Genomic DNA, 19,104 nt, shown 5'->3' with positions numbered 1-19,104 from the left:
CAACTGTGTTATAGAGTGTAGTACTACATTTCAGTGAAGCGTAAGGCTTTCCAAAGCTGCCAAACGTGTTTCTTTCTCTATTTCAATGGTATTCTGCCTTATATAACACACATTTACTACTCTAGTCTCCTTTTAAGTAATGAATATAGCATTCATACAGTGTTTGATGTTATCAAAACTCGAATTAAGGATTTCCCTTATCTTAGCTACCTTTTCTACACTAAGAACTGACTTGGAGATTCTCTTTCAGCTGTTCTAAACCAGTTCTCATCTGTTTACAGTCATTTTCACTGAATTATTCATGTTTTCATGTAGTTTCCTATATTCTGCCTTCTGGCCCAAGTATAAGCTTTGCCCACTTTATCAAACAACTTCCTACACACTGTTATGAACTGAGGCAGCTCGGGAACCTTGTATCTCAACTGTGTGATAGAGTGTAGTACTACATTTCAGTGAAGTGTAAGGCTTTCCAAAGCTGCCGAACGTGTTTCTTTCTCTATTTCAATGGTATTCTGCCTTGTATAACACAGTTTTACCACTCTAGTCTCCTTTAAGTAAAGAATATAGGATTCATACAGTGTTTCATGTGGTCTTAACTGGAATTACGGATTTCCCTTATCTGAGCTACCTTTTCTACACTAAGAACTGACTTGGAGATTCTCTTTCATCTGTTCTAAACAAGTTCTCAATTGTTTGCAGTCATTTTCTCTGAATTATTCATGTTTTCATGTAGTTTCCTATATTCTGCCTTCTGGTCCAAGTATAAGCTTTGCCCACTTTATCAAAAAACTTCCTACACACTGTTATGAACTGAGGCAGCTAGGGAACATTATCTCTCAACTGTGTTATAGAGTGTAGTACTACATTTCAGTGAAGCGTAAAGCTTTCCAAAGCTGCCGAACGTGTTTCTTTCTCGATTTCAATGGTATTCTGCCTTGTATAACACACATTTACCACTCTAGTCTCCTTTGAGTAATGAATATAGGATTCATACAGTGTTTGATGTTATCTTAACTCGAATTAAGGATTTCCCTTATCTTAGCTACCTTTTCTACACTAAGAACTGACTTGGAGAATCTCTTTCAGCTGTTCTAAAACAAGTTCTCTTCTGTTTACAGTCATTTTCACTGAATTATTCATGTTTTCATGTAGTTTCCTATATTCTGCCTTCTGGTCCAAGTATAAGCTTTGCCCACTTTATCAAACAACTTCCTACACATTGTTATGAACTAAGGCAGCTAGGGAACATTGTCTCTCAACTGTGTTATAGAGTGTAGTACTACATTTCAGTGAAGCGTAAGGCATTCCAAAGCTGCCGAACGTGTTTCTTTCTCTATTTCAATGGTATTCTGCCTTATATAACACACATTTACTACTCTAGTCTCCTTTTAAGTAATGAATATTGCATTCATACAGTGTTTGATGTTATCTAAACTCGAATTAAGGATTTCCCTTATCTTAGCTACCTTTTCTACACTAAGAACTGACTTGGAGATTCTCTTTCAGCTGTTCTAAACCAGTTCTCATCTGTTTACAGTCATTTTCACTGAATTATTCATGTTTTCATGTAGTTTCCTATATTCTGCCTTCTGGCCCAAGTATAAGCTTTGCCCACTTTATCAAACAACTTCCTACACACTGTTATGAACTGAGGCAGCTCGGGAACCTTGTCGCTCAACTGTGTGATAGAGTGTAGTACTACATTTCAGTGAAGTGTAAGGCTTTCCAAAGCTGCCGAACATGTTTCTCTCTCTATTTCAATGGTATTCTGCCTTGTATAACACACATTTACGACTCTAGTCTCCTTTTAAGTAATGAATATAGCATTCATACAGTGTTTGATGTTATCTAAACTCGAATTAAGGATTTCCCTTATCTTAGCTACCTTTTCTACACTAAGAACTGACTTGGAGATTCTCTTTCAGCTGCTCTAAACCAGTTCTCATCTGTTTGCAGTCATTTTCTCTGAATTATTCATGTTTTCATGTAGTTTCCTATATTCTGCCTTCTGGCCCAAGTATAAGCTTTGCCCACTTTATCAAACAACTTAATACACAATGTTATGAACTGAGGCAGCTCGGGAACATTGTCTCTCAACTGTGTTATAGAGTGTAGTACAACATTTCAGTGAAGTGTAAGGCTTTCCAAAGCTGCCGAACATGTTTCTTTCTCTATTTCAAAGGTATTCTGCCTGGTATAACACACATTTACCACTCTAGTCTCCTTTAAGTAAAGAATATAGGATTCATACAGTGTTTGATGTTATCTTAACTCGAATTAAGGATTTCCCTTATCTTAGCTACCTTTTCTACACTAAGAACTGACTTGGAGAATCTCTTTCAGCTGTTCTAAAACAAGTTCTCTTCTGTTTACAGTCATTTTCACTGAATTATTCATGTTTTCATGTAGTTTCCTATATTCTGCCTTCTGGTCCATGTATAAGCTTTGCCCACTTTATCAAACAACTTCCTACACATTGTTATGAACTAAGGCAGCTAGGGAACATTGTCTGTCAACTGTGTTATAGAGTGTAGTACTACATTTCAGTGAAGCGTAAGGCTTTCCAAAGCTGCCGAACGTGTTTCTTTCTCTATTTCAATGGTATTCTGCCTTATATAACACACATTTACCACTCTAGTCTCCTTTAAGTAAACAATATAGGATTCATACAGTGTTTGATGTTATCTTAACTCGAATTAAGGATTCCCCTTATCTTAGCTACCTTTTCTACACTAAGAACTGACTTGGAGATTCTCTTTCAGCTGTTCTAAACCAGTTCTCATCTGTTTACAGTCATTTTCAATGAATTATTCATGTTTTCATGTAGTTTCCTATATTTTGCCTTCTGGTCCAAGTATAAGCTTTGCCCACTTTATCAAAAAGCGTACTACACACTGTTATGAACTGAGGCAGCTCCGGAACATTGTCTCTCAACTGTGTTATAGAGTGTAGTACTACATTTCAGTGAAGTGTAAGGCTTTCCAAAGCTGCCGAACGTGTTTCTTTCTCTATTTCAATGGTATTCTGCCTTGTATAACACACATTTACCACTCTAGTCTCCTTTAAGAAAAGAATATAGGATTCATACAGTGTTTCATGTGATCTTAACTGGCATTATGGATTTCCCTTATCTTAGCTACCTTTTCTACACTAAGAACTGACTTGGAGATTCTCTTTCATCTGTTCTAAACAAGTTCTCATCTGTTTGCAGTCATTTTCTCTGAATTATTCATGTTTTCATGTAGTTTCCTATATTCTGCCTTCTGGCCCAAGTATAAGCTTTGCCCACTTTATCAAACAACTTCCTACACACTGTTATGAACTGAGGCAGCTAGGGAACATTGTCTCTCAACTGTGTTATAGAGTGTAGTACTATATTTCAGTGAAGTGTAAGGCTTTCCAAACCTGCCGAACGTGTGTCTTTCTCTATTTCAATGGTATTCTGCCTTGTTTAACACACATTTACCACTCTAGTCTCCTTTAAGTAATGAATATAGGATTCATACAGTGTTTGAAGTTATCTAAACTCGAATTAAGGATTTCCCTTATCTTAGCTACCTTTTCTACACTAAGAACTGACTTGCAGATTCTCTTTCAGCTGTTCTAAACAAGTTCTCATCTGTTTACAGTCATTTTCTATGAATTATTCATGTTTTCATGTAGTTTCCTATATTCTGCCTTCTGGTCCAAGTATAAGCTTTGCCCACTTTATCAAAAAACTTCCTACACACTGTTATGAACTGAGGCAGCTAGGGAACATTGTCTCTCAACTGTGTTATAGAGTGTAGTACTACATTTCAGTGAAGTGTAAGGCTTTCCAAAGCTGCCGAACGTGTTTCTTTCTCTATTTCAATGGTATTCTGCCTTGTATAACACACATTTACCACTCTAGTCTCCTTTAAGTAAAGAATATAGGATTCATACAATGTTTGATGTTATCTTAACTCGAATTAAGGATTTCCCTTATCTTAGCTACCTTTTCTACACTAAGAACTGACTTGGAGAATCTCTTTCAGCTGTTCTAAAACAAGTTCTCTTCTGTTTACAGTCATTTTCACTGAATTATTCATGTTTTCATGTAGTTTCCTATATTCTGCCTTCTGGTCCATGTATAAGCTTTGCCCACTTTATCAAACAACTTCCTACACATTGTTATGAACTAAGGCAGCTAGGGAACATTGTCTCTCAACTGTGTTATAGAGTGTAGTACTACATTTCAGTGAAGCGTAAGGCTTTCCAAAGCTGCCGAACGTGTTTCTTTCTCTATTTCAATGGTATTCTGCCTTATATAACACACATTTACCACTCTAGTCTCCTTTAAGTAAACAATATAGGATTCATACAGTGTTTGATGTTATCTTAACTCGAATTAAGGATTTCCCTTATCTTAGCTACCTTTTCTACACTAAGAACTGACTTGGAGATTCTCTTTCAGCTGTTCTAAACCAGTTCTCATCTGTTTACAGTCATTTTCAATGAATTATTCATGTTTTCATGTAGTTTCCTATATTTTGCCTTCTGGTCCAAGTATAAGCTTTGCCCACTTTATCAAAAAGCTTACTACACACTGTTATGAACTGAGGCAGCTCCGGAACATTGTCTCTCAACTGTGTTATAGAGTGTAGTACTACATTTCAGTGAAGTGTAAGGCTTTCCAAAGCTGCCGAACGTGTTTCTTTCTCTATTTCAATGGTATTCTGCCTTGTATAACACACATTTACCACTCTAGTCTCCTTTAAGAAAAGAATATAGGATTCATACAGTGTTTCATGTGATCTTAACTGGCATTATGGATTTCCCTTATCTTAGCTACCTTTTCTACACTAAGAACTGACTTGGAGATTCTCTTTCATCTGTTCTAAACAAGTTCTCATCTGTTTGCAGTCATTTTCTCTGAATTATTCATGTTTTCATGTAGTTTCCTATATTCTGCCTTCTGGCCCAAGTATAAGCTTTGCCCACTTTATCAAACAACTTCCTACACACTGTTATGAACTGAGGCAGCTAGGGAACATTGTCTCTCAACTGTGTTATAGAGTGTAGTACTATATTTCAGTGAAGTGTAAGGCTTTCCAAACCTGCCGAACGTGTGTCTTTCTCTATTTCAATGGTATTCTGCCTTGTTTAACACACATTTACCACTCTAGTCTCCTTTAAGTAATGAATATAGGATTCATACAGTGTTTGAAGTTATCTAAACTCGAATTAAGGATTTCCCTTATCTTAGCTACCTTTTCTACACTAAGAACTGACTTGCAGATTCTCTTTCAGCTGTTCTAAACAAGTTCTCATCTGTTTACAGTCATTTTCTATGAATTATTCATGTTTTCATGTAGTTTCCTATATTCTGCCTTCTGGTCCAAGTATAAGCTTTGCCCACTTTATCAAAAAACTTCCTACACACTGTTATGAACTGAGGCAGCTAGGGAACATTGTCTCTCAACTGTGTTATAGAGTGTAGTACTACATTTCAGTGAAGTGTAAGGCTTTCCAAAGCTGCCGAACGTGTTTCTTTCTCTATTTCAATGGTATTCTGCCTTGTATAACACACATTTACCACTCTAGTCTCCTTTAAGTAAAGAATATAGGATTCATACAGTGTTTCATGTGATCTTAACTCGAATTAAGGATTTCCCGGATCTTAGCTACCTTTTCTACATTAAGAACAGACTTGGAGAATCTCTTTCAGCTGTTCTAAACAAGTTCTCATCTGTTTACAGTCATTTCCACGGAATTATTCATGTTTTCATGTAGTTTCCTATATTCTGCCTTCTGGTCCAAGTATAAGCTTTGCCCACTTTATCAAAAAACTTCCTACACACTGTTATGAACTGAGGCAGCTAGGGAATATTGTCTCTCAACTGTGTTATAGAGTGTAGTACTACATTTCAGTGAAGTGTAAAGCTTTCCAAAGCTGCCGAACGTGTTTCTTTCTCGATTTCAATGGTATTCTGCCTTGTATAACACACATTTACCACTCTAGTCTCCTTTAAGTAATGAATATAGGATTCATACAGTGTTTGATGTTATCTTAACTCGAATTAAGGATTTCCCTTATCTTAGCTACCTTTTCTACACTAAGAACTGACTTGGAGAATCTCTTTCAGCTGTTCTAAAACAAGTTCTCTTCTGTTTACAGTCATTTTCACTGAATTATTCATGTTTTCATGTAGTTTCCTATATTCTGCCTTCTGGTCCAAGTATAAGCTTTGCCCACTTTATCAAAAAACTTCCTACACACTGTTATGAACTGAGGCAGCTAGGGAACATTGTCTCTCAACTGTGTTATAGAGTGTAGTACTACATTTCAGTGAAGTGTAAGGCTTTCCAAAGCTGCCGAATGTGTTTCTTTCTCTATTTCAATGGTATTCTGCCTTGTATAACACACATTTACCACTCTAGTCTCCTTTAAGTAATGAATATAGGATTCATACAGTGTTTGATGTTATCTTAACTCGAATTAAGGATTTCCCTTATCTTAGGTACCTTTTCTACACTAAGAACTGACTTGGAGATTCTCTTTCAGCTGTTCTAAACAAGTTCTCATCTGTTTACAGTCATTTTCAATGAATTATTCATGTTTTCATGTAGTTTCCTATATTCTGCCTTCTGGTCCAAGTATAAGCTTTGCCCACTTTATCAAAAAACTTCCTACACACTGTTATGAACTGAGGCAGCTCGGGAACATTGTCTCTCAACTGTGTTATAGAGTGTAGTACTACATTTCAGTGAAGTGTAAGGCTTTCCAAAGCTGCTGAACGTGTTTCTTTCTCTATTTCAATGGTATTCTGCCTTGTATAACACACATTTACCACTCTAGTCTCCTTTAAGTAAAAAATATAGGATTCATACAGTGTTTCATGTGATCTTAACTCGAATTAAGGATTTCCCTTATCTTAGCTACCATTTCTACAATAAGAACAGACTTGGAGAATCTCTTTCAGCTGTTCTAAACAAGTTCTCATCTGTTTACAGTCATTTTCACTGTATTATTCATGTTTTCATGTAGTTTCCTATATTCTGCCTTCTGGTCCAAGTATAAGCTTTGCCCACTTTATCAAACAACTTCCTACACACTGTTATGAACTGAGGCAGCTAGGGAACATTGTCTCTCAACTGTGTTATAGAGTGTAGTACTACATTTCAGTGAAGTGTAAGGCTTTCCAAAGCTGCCGAACGTGTTTCTTTCTCTATTTCAATGGTATTCTGCCTTGTTTAACACACATTTACCACTCTAGTCTCCTTTAAGTAATGAATATAGGATTCATACAGTGTTTGATGTTATCTTAACTCGAATTAAGGATTTCCCTTATCTTAGCTACCTTTTCTACACTAAGAACTGACTTGCAGATTCTCTATCAGCTGTTCTAAACAAGTTCTCAGCCGTTTACAGTCATTTTCACTGAATTATTCATGTTTTCATGTAGTTTCCAATATTCTGCCTTCTCGTCCAAGTATAAGCTTTGCCCACTTTATCAAAAAACTTCCTACACACTGTTATGAACTGAGGCAGCTAGGGAACATTGTCTCTCAACTGTGTTATAGAGTGTAGTACTACATTTCAGTGAAGTGTAAGGCTTTCCAAAGCTGCCGAATGTGTTTCTTTCTCTATTTCAATGGTATTCTGCCTTGTATAACACACATTTACCACTCTAGTCTCCTTTAAGTAATGAATATAGGATTCATACAGTGTTTGATGTTATCTCAACTCGAATTAAGGATTTCCCTTATCTTAGCTACCTTTTCTACACTAAGAACTGACTTGGAGATTCTCTTTCAGCTGTTCTAAACAAGTTCTCATCTGTTTACAGTCATTTTCAATGAATTATTCATGTTTTCATGTAGTTTCCTATATTCTGCCTTCTGGTCCAAGTATAAGCTTTGCCCACTTTATCAAAAAACTTCCTACACACTGTTATGAACTGAGGCAGCTCGGGAACATTGTCTCTCAACTGTGTTATAGAGTGTAGTACTACATTTCAGTGAAGTGTAAGGCTTTCCAAAGCTGCTGAACGTGTTTCTTTCTCTATTTCAATGGTATTCTGCCTTGTATAACACACATTTACCACTCTAGTCTCCTTTAAGTAAAGAATATAGGATTCATACAGTGTTTCATGTGATCTTAACTCGAATTAAGGATTTCCCTTATCTTAGCTACCTTTTCTACAATAAGAACAGACTTGGAGAATCTCTTTCAGCTGTTCTAAACAAGTTCTCATCTGTTTACAGTCATTTTCACTGTATTATTCATGTTTTCATGTAGTTTCCTATATTCTGCCTTCTGGCCCAAGTATAAGCTTTGCCCACTTTATCAAACAACTTCCTACACACTGTTATTAACTGAGGCAGCTCGGGAACATTGTCTCTCAACTGTGTGATAGAGTGTAGTACTACATTTCAGTGAAGTGTAAGGCTTTCCAAAGCTGCCGAACATGTTTCTTTCTCTATTTCAATGGTATTCTGCCTTGTATAACACACATTTACCACTCTAGTCTCCTTTAAGTAATGAATATAGGATTCATACAGTGTTTGATGTTATCTTAACTCGAATTAAGGATTTCCCTTATCTTAGCTACCTTTTCTACACTAAGAACTGACTTGGAGATTCTCTTTCAGCTGTTCTAAACAAGTTCTCATCTGTTTGCAGTCATTTTCTCTGAATTATTCATGTTTTCATGTAGTTTCCTATATTCTGCCTTCTGGCCCAAGTATAAGCTTTGCCCACTTTATCAAACAACTTCCTACACACTGTTATTAGCTGAGGCAGCTCGGGAACATTGTCTCTCAACTGTGTTATAGAGTGTAGTACTACATTTCAGTGAAGTGTAAGGCTTTCCAAAGCTGCCGAACGTGTTTCTTTCTCTATTTCAATGGTATTCTGCCTTGTATAACACACATTTACCACTCTAGTCTCCTTTAAGTAAAGAATATAGGATTCATACAGTGTTTCATGTGATTTTTTTTTTTTTTAGTGCAGCATTTATTTTTATTTTTATTTATTTATTTTTATTTATTTATTTTTTTTAATATATTTTATTGATTTTTTTTTTGCCCCCCACCCTCCCTCCCACACATCCCCTCCCTCCCCAGAGTTTTGTGTCCATTGGTTGCACTTATATGCATGTATACAAGTCCTTCGGTTGATCTATTATCTCCCCCAGATCTTCCTCCCCTCCCCGCTGTAATTTGACAGTCTACTTGTTGATTTACTGTCTCCATATCTATCTTTTGGTTCATCAGTTTATAATGCTCTTTGTTATCCACAAATGAGTGAGATCATGTGGTGTTTCTCTTTCATTGATTGGCTTATTTCACTCAGCATGATGTTCTCAAGTTCCATCCAGTTTGCTGCAAATGATGAGAATTCCTTATTTTTTATGGCCGCATAGTATTCCATTGTGTAGATGTACCAAAGTTTTTGGATCCAATCATCTGCTGACGGACACTTAGGCTGTTTCCAAATTCTGGCTATTGTAGATTGTGCTGCTATGAACATAGGGGTGCATATATCCTTTCTGATTGGTGTTTCTAGTTTCTTGGGATATATTCCTAGAAGTGGGATTACTGGGTCAAATGGGAGTTCCATTTTCAGTTTTTTGAGGAGACTCCACACTGTTCTCCACAGTGGTTGCACCAGTCTACATTCCCACCAGCAGTGCACGAGGGTTCCTTTTTCTCCGCAACCTCGCCAACACTTGTCGTTTGTTGATTTGTTGATGTTGGCCATTCTGACAGGTGTGAGATGGTACCGCATTGTTGTTTTGATTTGCATCTCTCGGACAATTAGTGACTTTGAGCATATTTTCATGTGCCTTTTGGCCTTCCTTCTGTCTTCTTTTGAAAATGTTCTATTTAGGTCCATTGCCCATTTTTTAATTGGATTATTTATCTTCCTTTTATTTAGTTGTATAAGCTGTTTGTAGATGTTGGAGATTAAACCTTTATCAGTGGTATCATTTGCAAATATGTTCTCCCACACTGTGGGCTTTCTTGTTGTTTTGTTGATGGTTTCTTTTGCTGTAAAAAAGCTTTTTATTTTGATGTAGTCCCATTTGTTTATTTTCTCTTTAGCTTCCATTGCCCTAGGGGTAGTATCAGTGAAGAAGTTCTTTTGGCATACGTCTGAGATTTTGCTGCCTGTGGATGCTTCTAGTATTTTTATGGTTTCCCGTCTGATGTTTAAGTCCTGTATCCATTTTGAGTTTATTTTTGTGAATGGTGTAAGTTGGTGATCTAGTTTCATTCTTTTGCATGTGTCTGTCCAATTTTCCCAACACCATTTATTGAAGAAACTGTCTTGACTCCATTGTATATTCGTGCCTCCTTTGTCAAATATTAGTTGAGCATAGTGATTTGGGTTGATATCTGGGTTCTCAATTCGATTCCATTGATCTATATGTCTGTTCTTGTGCCAGTACCAGGCTGTTTTAAGAACAGTGGCTTTGTAATATAGTTTGAAGTCTGGTATTGAGATCCCTCCTACTTTACTCTTCTTTCTCAGGATTGCTGTGGCTATTCGGGGTCTTTTATTGTTCCAAATGAACTTTTGGAGAGTTCTTTCTAGGTTGGTGAAATATGTCGTTGGTATTTTAATGGGGAGTGCATTGAACCTATAGATTGCTTTAGGAAGTATGGACATTTTGATGATGTTGATCCTACCAATCCATGAACATGGTATGTTCTTCCATCTCCTTACATCTTCCTCTATCTCTTTTTTCAGTGTCGTGTAGTTTTCCCCATATAGGTCCTTTACTTCCTTAGTTAAAGTTATTCCTAGGTATCTTAATTTTTTTGGTGCGATGGTAAATGGAATTGCTTTTTTAGTCTCTGTTTCTGCAGTTTCTCTGTTGGTGTATAGAAAAGCCATGGATTTCTTGGCATTAATTTTGTATCCTGCTACATTACCAAATTCATTTATTAAGTCAATTAGTTTTTTAATGGAGTCTTTTGGGTTTTTTATGTACAATATCATGTCATCGGCAAATAAGGATAACTTTACTTCTTCTTTTCCAATTTGGATGCCTTTTATTTCCTCCTCTTGTCTAATTGCAATGGCTAGTACTTCCAGTACTATGTCAAACAGGAGTGGCGAGAGTGGGCATCCCTGTCTTGTTCCTGTTCTTAGAGGGAATGGTTTTAGTTTTTGCCCATTGAGTATAATGTTGGCTGTGGGTTTATCATATATAGCTTTTATTATGTTGAGGTATGATCCTTGTACTCCCACCTTGTTAAGAGTTTTTATCAGAAAAGGGTGTTGGATTTTATCAAATGCTTTTTCTGCATCAATTGATATGACTATATGATTTTTATCTTTCAATTTGTTTATGTGATGTATCACGTTTATTGATTTGCGGATATTGTACCATCCTTGCATTCCTGGAATAAATCCTACTTGGTCGTGGTGTATGATCTTTGTGATGCTCTTCTGGAGTCGATTTGCTAGAATTTTGTTGAGGATTTTAGCATCTATGTTCATGAGGGATATTGGTCTGTAATTCTCTTTCATTGAGTTGTCTTTATCTGGTTTTGGTATTAGGGTGATGCTGGCTTCATAGAAGGAATTTGGAAGTGTTCCTTCCTCTTGGATTTTTTGGAATAGTCTGAGGAGGATAGTTTTTAGTTCTTCCTTGAATGTTTGGTAAAACTCTCCTGTGAAGCCATCTGGCCCTGGGCTTTTGTTTGCTGGAAGCTTTTTGATGACTGTTTCAATTTCTTCCCAAGTCACTGGTTTATTGAGATTTTTAGATTCTTCCTGATTGAGTTTTGGAAGATTATATTTTTCTAGGAATATGTCCATTTCCTCCAGGTTGTTCAGTTTGTTGGAGTAGAGTTGTTCATAGTATTTTGTAACAATCCGTTGTATTTCGGTGGGGTCTGTTGTTATTTCACCTCTTTCATTTCTGATTTTGTTTATTTGGGTCCTCTCTCTTTGTTTCTTGGTTAGTCTGGCTAGAGGTCCATCTATCTTGTTTATCCTTTCAAAGAACCAGCTCTTGGTTTTGTTGATCTTATGTATTGTTTCTTTGGTCTCTATGTCGTTTATCTGTGCTCTGATTTTTGTTATTTCCTTCCTTCTACTTACACTGGGCTTTTCTTGTTGCTCTTTTTCTAACTCTTTGAGTTGTAGAGTTAGATCATTTGTTACACTTTTTTCTAGTTTTTTGCAATAGGCTTGTAAGGATATGAACTTCCCTCTCAAAACTGCTTTTGCTGTGTCCCATAGATTTTGGATTGTTGTGTTTTCATTGTCATTTGTTTCCAGGATGTTTTTAATTTCTTCCTTGATTTCTCTGGTAACCCAGTCCTTGTTTAATAGCATGCTGTTTAGTCTCCATGTGTTTGATTTCTTTGGGTTATTTTTATTGTAGTTAATTTCCAGTTTTATGCCATTATGGTCTGAGAAGATGCTTGATATGATTTCTATCTTCTTGAATTTGAAGAGACTTTGCCTATTTCCCAAAATGTGGTCTATCTTTGAGAATGTCCCATGTGCATTTGAGAAGAATGTATATTCTGTGGCTTTGGGGTGGAATGTTCTGAAGATGTCAATTAATTCCATCTGGTCTAGTGAGTCATTTAGGATTGATATTTCTTTGCTGATTTTTTGTTTGGATGATTTGTCGAAGGGTGACAGTGGGGTATTAAAATCTCCTACTATGATTGTATTGCTGTTAATCTCTCCCTTAATGTCCTCCAGCAGTTTTTTTATGTATTTGGGTGCTTCCGTATTGGGTGCATATATATTTACCAGGGTTATTTCTTCTTGTTTGATTGCTCCCTTTAGTATTATGAAGTGGCCTTCATTGTCTCTTGTTATGTCCTTCACTCTGAGATCTAATTTGTCAGATATAAGTATTGCTACCCCAGCTTTCTTTTCATTTCCATTTGCCTGGAAAACCTTTTTCCATCCCTTCACCCTCAGTCTGTGTGCATCTCTTTTTCTGAGGTGGGTTTCTTGTAGACAGCAGATGTATGGGTCTTGTTTTCTTATCCAATCTGTTACCCTATGTCTTTTGATTGGAGCATTTAAACCATTTACATTTAATGTTATTAATGATAGGTACTCATTTGATGCCATTTTTATTCTATACCCCTGTGTTCCTTCTTCGCTTCCTATTTATTTATTTTTACAGTAGACCTTTGAGCATTTCTTGCATTGCTGGTTTGGTGGAGATAAATTCCTTTAGTCTTTTTTTGTCTGTGAAGCTCCTGATTTCCCCTTCAATTTTGATTGATAGTCTTGCTGGGTACAGTATTCTTGGATTCAGACCCTTTCTTTGCATGACTTTGTATATTTCATCCCATTCCCTTCTGGCCTGATAAGTTTCTGTTGAGAAATCAGTTGTTAGTCTGATGGGGGTTCCTTTATATGTAACTTTCTGTCTCTCTCTGGCTGCTTTTAAGATTCTAACTTTGTCATTGGTGTTTGCCAATTTAATTATAATATGTCTTGGCGTTGGTCTTCTGGGATCCATTTTGCTTGGGACTCTGCGAGCATCTTGGATTTGTGTGGGTTTTTTCTTCTCTATCTCAGGAAAATTTTCTGTCATTATTTCTTGAAATACATTTTCCATGTCTACCTCGGTTTTCTTTCCTTCCGGAACCCCTATTATTCGAATATTGTTTTGTTTTGCATTGTCCCAAAGCTCCCGTAGGCTCTCCTCCTGCTTTTTAATTTTTTTTTCTAGAAGCTGCTCTAATTGGGTATTTTTTTCCATCTTGTCTTCTAGCTCACTGATGCGATCCTCTGCTTCTTCTAGTCTGCTCTTGATGCTATCTATTGAGTTCTTCATAGTAGCGATGTCATTTTTCATTTCATCTTGAGTCATCTTCATTTCCTCTTGGGTTTTTTTCATTTCCTCTTGGGTCTTACTCAAATTGTCAAATTTGTCTTCCATTCTTTTTAGCCATCTTAAGATCGTTACTCTGAATTCTTGCTCTGGTAGGTTGCTTGCCTCTATATCGTTTACTTCCTTTTCTGGTGAAGCCTGCTTTTCTTTCATATGTGGGCTGTTTTTTGGTCTCCCCATGATCTATGATGTCTGGTTGTGTAGTTCTCTCTCTCCTGCTTTGATTTAAAGGCACAAAATACAACACAACCAGGTACAACACACAAGGCACTGAATCGAAATGTGTTTGCGATATTAATAACCACCAATAAGGGTGACTAGAACCCAGCTAACAAAAGCATGCAATCAAACAAAAAGCATAGGCAAATCAATCTTATAAAAGAAAAGCATACAACTTCAGTAAAGTTAACATTCAACATACAACTTCAGAGTTAGAGAGTAAGACTGTTTTGTTTTTTTTGTTTTTTTGTTTGTTTTTAGGACAACTGCGAGGGAGGTGTGAATGGGTTTGGAGCAGGTAGTTGGAAATTAGATATATACAAGTAGGGTGAAATTTTAGGAGGGGGTAGACAGATGGAATGGGGGAAATCTAGAGCAGGAAAGGGTTAAGATAAACAGGGTATCAAAGGAAAAGATTGGAAAGAGGGTGAGTGCATAAAGGTAGGGTTGAGATAGAATAAAGCGTTGGAGAAAGAAGGATAGATAAAGACTGTAGAACAGTAATCCTGAAATTAAAAAAAAAAAAAAAAAATATATATATATATATATATATAATCAAATGGAATAAAAATAATAAAAATAAACAAAAGAAAATAAGATGAAAAAGGTAAATTAGTAGTAGTAATAATGTTGATTACATATACAATGTAATAATTATCAAGATAAAATCAAGTGAGGAAAAAGAAAAAAAAATAGTTTCTTGAGTAAACGTTGCAAATAATGAAAACAAAAGTAAAAAACAAAAATTTAAAAATTAAAAAATAATAATAATAAAATTTTAAAAATTTAATTAAAATTAGCAGTAATGAAGGTCATTCGCTTCCTCTATTGTTATGATCCAGTCCTGATTTTTAGGCAGGTTTTGCTTTGTTTTTATTACACTAGAGTCAATTTGTGAATTAGCCTCTGGGGGCAGTGTTTCTAGGTTGACTTCCCAGACTCTAAAGCCTCTCCAGCTTTTTTTTTTTTTTTTTCCGTCCTCTCTGAAGCTGGAACTATGGAGGGGGGGAGGGGGCAGGTCCGAGCAACTGCGATCTCCCGCAACTCTCCGATATCCCTCCGAGCCGGATCCAAATGTGTTGCTCTTTAGATATCTCCCCTGTTAGGAGCCCCGTCCACTTTCAAGGGTGACAACCGCCCAACAGCGGGGGCTTCTACTTGTAATCACCACCCCTGTCCTCCAGCTTCCGGGAGCGCGCTCTGTGCGCACAGGCTTTTTGTTTTCGCTGCGAGCCCTCTCCACCCTCTCCCCGCGAAATCTGACCTTTTCGCTGAGCAGTGGGGCAATCCTGTGAGGGCAAGTGTTCGTGCCGCTTGGGATCCGTGTTCTGGGGGTCACAGATGCTTGGTGGTCGCTGCGGCTGTGGATATTCAGGCCTCTGACACGATCCTATCTTCCTCTCAAGATGGCGAGGTTTCCCCGTCCAAGCCAGTAGGTAGCTCCGGGCAGGGAGACAGCCCGCGTGGGTGCTTCCCTGTGAGGGGCACCTCTGTCAGCAGCCCCCCGGCAGTTTCTTCTGGTGTTCGCTGTCTCCCAGCTTGCCAATAAACACTCACAGCACAAGACCCTCAGTTGCTCTCTCTTTCTGCTTCGGGAGAGGGCTCAGAATCCGCCCATCTATTCTTCCGCCATCTTACCTCCTCTGTTTCATGTGATCTTAACTGGCATTACGGATTTCCCTTATCTTAGCTACCTTTTCTACACTAAGAACTGACTTGGAGATTCTCTTTCATCTGTTCTAAACAAGTTCTCATCTGTTTGCAGTCATTTTCTCTGAATTATTCATGTTTTCATGTAGTTTCCTATATTCTGCCTTCTGGCCCAAGTATAAGCTTTGCCCACTTTATCAAACAACTTCCTACACACTGTTATTAACTGAGGCAGCTCGGGAACATTGTCTCTCAACTGTGTTATAGAGTGTAGTACTACATTTCAGTGAAGTGTAAGGCTTTCCAAAGCTGCCGAACGTGTTTCTTTCTCTATTTCAATGGTATTCTGCCTTGTATAACACACATTTACCACTCTAGTCTCCTTTAAGTAATGAATATAGGATTCATACAGTGTTTGATGTTATCTTAACTCGAATTAAGGATTTCCCTTATCTTAGCTACCTTTTCTACACTAAGAACTGACTTGGAGATTCTCTTTCAGCTGTTCTAAACAAGTTCTCAGCCGTTTACAGTCATTTTCACTGAATTATTCATGTTTTCATGTAGTTTCCAATATTCTGCCTTCTGGTCCAAGTATAAGCTTTGCCCACTTTATCAAACAACTTCCTACACACTGTTATGAACTGAGGCAGCTCGGGAACATTGTCTCTCAACTGTGTTATAGAGTGTAGTACTACATTTCAGTGAAGTGTAAGGCTTTCCAAAGCTGCCGAACGTGTTTCTTTCTCTATTTCAATGGTATTCTGCCTTGTATAACACACATTTACCACTCTAGTCTCCTTTAAGTAAGAATATAGGATTCATAGAGTGTTTCATGTGATCTTAACTGGCATTACGGATTTCCCTTATCTTAGCTACCTTTTCTACACTAAGAACTGACTTGGAGATTCTCTTTCATCTGTTCTAAACAAGTTCTCATCTGTTTGCAGTCATTTTCTCTGAATTATTCATGTTTTCATGTAGTTTCCTATATTCTGCCTTCTGGCCCAAGTATAAGCTTTGCCCACTTTATCAAACAACTTCCTACACACTGTTATGATCTGAGGCAGCTAGGGAACATTGTCTCTCAACTGTGTTATAGAGTGTAGTACTACATTTCAGTGAAGTGTAAGGCTTTCCAAAGCTGCCGAACGTGTTTCTTTCTCTATTTCAATGGTATTCTGCCTTGTTTAACACACATTTACCACTCTAGTCTCCTTTAAGTAAAGAATATAGGATTCATACAGTGTGTCATGTGATCTTAACTGGCATTACGGATTTCCCTTATCTTAGCTACCTTTTCTACACTAAGAACTGACTTGGAGATTCTCTTTCATCTGTTCTAAACAAGTTCTCATCTGTTTGCAGTCATTTTCTCTGAATTATTCATGTTTTCATGTAGTTTCCTATATTCTGCCTTCTGGCCCAAGTATAAGCTTTGCCCACTTTATCAAACAACTTCCTACACACTGTTATTAACTGAGGCAGCTCGGGAACATTGTCTCTCAACTGTGTTATAGAGTGTAGTACTACATTTCAGTGAAGTGTAAGGCTTTCCAAAGCTGCCGAACGTGTTTCTTTCTCTATTTCAATGGTATTCTGCCTTGTTTAACACACATTTACCACTCTAGTCTCCTTTAAGTAAAGAACATAGGATTCATACAGTGTTTCATGTGATCTTAACTGGCATTACGGATTTCCCTTATCTTAGCTACCTTTTCTACACTAAGAACTGACTTGGAGATTCTCTTTCATCTGTTCTAAACAAGTTCTCATCTGTTTGCAGTCATTTTCTCTGAATTATTCATGTTTTCATGTAGTTTCCTATATTCTGCCTTCTGGCCCAAGTATAAGCTTTGCCCACTTTATCAAACAACTTCCTACACACTGTTATTAACTGAGGCAGCTCGGGATAATTGTCTCTCAACTGTGTTATAGAGTGTAGTACTACATTTCAGTGAAGTGTAAGGCTTTCCAAAGCTGCCGAAAGTGTTTCTTTCTCTATTTCAATGGTATTCTGCCTTGTATAACACACATTTACCACTCTAGTCTCCTTTAAGTAATGAATATAGGATTCATACAGTGTTTGATGTTATCTTAACTCGAATTAAGGATTTCCCTTATCTTAGCTACCTTTTCTACACTAAGAACTGACTTGGAGATTCTCTTTCAGCTGTTCTAAACAAGTTCTCAGCCGTTTACAGTCATTTTCACTGAATTATTCATGTTTTCATGTAGTTTCCAATATTCTGCCTTCTGGTCCAAGTATAAGCTTTGCCCACTTTATCAAACAACTTCCTACACACTGTTATGAACTGAGGCAGCTAGGGAACATTGTCTCTCAACTGTGTTATAGAGTGTAGTACTACATTTCAGTGAAGTGTAAGGCTTTCCAAAGCTGCCGAACGTGTATCTTTCTCTATTTCAATGGTATTCTGCCTTGTATAACACACATTTACCACTCTAGTCTCCTTTAAGTAAAGAATATAGGATTCATAGAGTGTTTCATGTGATCTTAACTGACATTACGGATTTCCCTTATCTTAGCTACCTTTTCTACACTAAGAACTGACTTGGAGATTCTCTTTCATCTGTTCTAAACAAGTTCTCATCTGTTTGCAGTCATTTTCTCTGAATTATTCATGTTTTCATGTAGTTTACTATATTCTGCCTTCTGGCCCAAGTATAAGCTTTGCCCACTTTATCAAACAACTTCCTACACACTGTTATTAACTGAGGCAGCTCGGGAACATTGTCTCTCAACTGTGTTATAGAGTGTAGTACTACATTTCAGTGAAGTGTAAGGCTTTCCAAAGCTGCCGAACGTGTTTCTTTCTCTATTTCAATGGTATTCTGCCTTGTATAACACACATTTACCACTCTAGTCTCCTTTAAGTAATGAATATAGGATTCATACAGTGTTTGATGTTATCTTAACTCGAATTAAGGATTTCCCTTATCTTAGCTACCTTTTCTACACTAAGAACTGACTTGGAGATTCTCTTTCAGCTGTTCTAAACAAGTTCTCAGCCGTTTACAGTCATTTTCACTGAATTATTCATGTTTTCATGTAGTTTCCAATATTCTGCCTTCTGGTCCAAGTATAAGCTTTGCCCACTTTATCAAACAACTTCCTACACACTGTTATGAACTGAGGCAGCTCGGGAACATTGTCTCTCAACTGTGTTATAGAGTGTAGTACTACATTTCAGTGAAGTGTAAGGCTTTCCAAAGCTGCCGAACGTGTTTCTTTCTCTATTTCAATGGTATTCTGCCTTGTATAACACACATTTACCACTCTAGTCTCCTTTAAGTAAGAATATAGGATTCATAGAGTGTTTCATGTGATCTTAACTGGCATTACGGATTTCCCTTATCTTAGCTA

The sequence above is a fragment of the Pipistrellus hanaki genome (genome assembly GCF_964339955.1).
Source record: "Pipistrellus hanaki genome assembly, chromosome: 5".
Lineage (NCBI taxonomy): Eukaryota > Metazoa > Chordata > Mammalia > Chiroptera > Vespertilionidae > Pipistrellus > Pipistrellus hanaki.
This window is presented reverse-complemented; position numbering follows the sequence as displayed.